The sequence below is a fragment of the Saimiri boliviensis genome, chromosome 4, assembly GCF_048565385.1.
Source record: "Saimiri boliviensis isolate mSaiBol1 chromosome 4, mSaiBol1.pri, whole genome shotgun sequence".
Classification (NCBI taxonomy): Eukaryota; Metazoa; Chordata; class Mammalia; order Primates; family Cebidae; genus Saimiri; species Saimiri boliviensis.
This window is the reverse complement of record NC_133452.1, coordinates 86,690,222-86,692,360: the sequence shown is the minus strand read 5'-3', so window position 1 is coordinate 86,692,360 and position 2,139 is coordinate 86,690,222.

Below are 2,139 nucleotides of genomic sequence, written 5' to 3'. Positions count from 1 at the left end.
TTGATATCGCCAGACCTGCTTTCTTCCTTTTAACTGTTTGTTGTGGGTGAGTGACTCCCCAGCTCTTGCCAGGGTTTCCCCAGGGTGGGGAGGGTAGAAGTATGGGGCTGCCGGACCTGAAAGATCTAGCTGCTATCCTCCCTCAGGGCAGATGGGGACAAGGGTCAGCATGTTGCTCCTCTGATAGGGTCTGGGGATGATGCGAGGATGGAGGAGGCTTGGATATTTATTCACCTTTCACGTATCAGTGCTTTGTTTTGCCTATGAGCGATCCAGCTCTTTGCAGAGGGGGCGGCTGTCCCATCATGGCTCCCCCTTTAGTGCCTAGTACAGTACAGGGCAGGTGGTGGGTGCTCTGAGGCAACCTGTTAAACAAAGGAATGAGTGCATGTGTAGGGTATCCTCTGGGGTGGGGGGGAAGTCAGGGTAGAGACCTTGCATTCCTCGTTCAGGGTGTGGCCAGCTCAGGTGGAGATGTTCCTGTCTGTGGTCCAGTTCCTGCTTGGCCACCCAGGTCCCCAACTCCCCAAAGAGGTCCCTCTGAACCCCAACCCCCTGATCTTGCTGCTTGGCCGCCCACCCCCATGACCTGGGTCCTGCACGGCCACCGCCTTCAGACTCACCTCTGAGTGGTTGGAGCACCTCGAAGTGTCTCGCTGCCAGAGTGCCAGTGACAGCCACAGAAATCATGAATTTCCGTGAACGGGGGATGCGGAGTTTTCTTGTATTCTATCCAGAGAGAGCTGTCCTTCAGAGGGGAATTTAGTGTAATTACCCTTAAGGGAGCGATCCTTACACAGTCAGTCACAACACTGACCTCCTGGCTGAGATTTGACAGCAAAATTGCAGGCTGTGTACTCAACAGAAGGGGCATCCTCCTTTTTTGGGGGTTGAGGGGGGAGGCGGGAAGGAAGAAGGAGGAGGGAAAAGAGACTCAGAGGCTTTGAAAAGAAAAGTGCTGGCTTACAGCTGCCAGGCGAGCGGATTCTCCTTGGCAAGGCATCTACGGGGCAGGGAGAAGGTGTCCAGAGATCCGCTGGCAACTTCACGTGGCTCCTGAAGAGGGGCCGAGGTAGGCACTCCAGCTCTTCAGACCTTTGAGCTCTGGTCTGTGATCTTAGCTAAAGTGAATCTTATCATAAGAAGGATTTGGACAGTACTAGGCACTATTCGATAAACTACTCAGGGACGTTTTCCCAAACATATCTGTCTCTTGGTCCCTCCCATGGTGCTGGAAGATCCGCCGTTCCTTATACCTTGAAGCTGACAGACCCAAGACCCAGTAACCCTACACCTGGGTTACCTGGAAGGACTCACGTGCTGATCCGTGACCACTCCAACTTCAGCACGGACTCATCTCTCAGATGTGCTGGCCCATCACATGACTGAATCCAAAGTTTCTGTGAAGCATTGGAAAAAATCTGGTGCATGAGGAGATCTTGATGGACTGTGAAGCCTGACAAGGAATGGAAGTAAATCCCCAAATCTCAGAGCTAGCAGGGACCCCAGAAGCCAACTGGTCCAAACTTCACAGAGAAGGAGTCTTTGCCTCTCCGTTCTACGTCTATCCAAAACTCAGGGCTGGGTGCGGTGGCTTAGGCCTGTAATCCCAGCACTTTGGGAGCTAAGGTGGGCAGATCACCTGAGGTCAGGAGCTTGAGACCAGCCTGGCCAACATGGAGAAACCTTGTCTCTACTAAAAATACAAAAATTAGCGTGGGAGGCGGAGGTTGCAGTGAGTGGAAATAGCGCCACTGCTCTCCAGCCTGGGTGACAAGAGGGAAATTCTGTCTCAAAAAACAAAAAACAAAAAACTCCCACAAAACAGCCACCTCTGCCTGCACAATTCCTAACAGCAGGGGCTCACTGTCTCTATAGAGGTCCATCCTGCTGTTAAATAGCATGGACCACTGCCAAATTCCTCCCGAGTGCAAATGAAAATCTGTGTCCACGAAATTTCTTCCTTCCTTTTGGAGACCCTTTGAAACAAATCTAGGCTTTCTCCAGAGGGACATCCCTTCAGTTACGTGGGGACCATGCTCAGCTGTCCAGCATCTTCTCCAAGTCTGAAATCCAGTGGGTTCATCACCATCTGGCTCATTCTTCCAGGAAAAAGCCCAAAAGGAGTCTGAAAGGGCA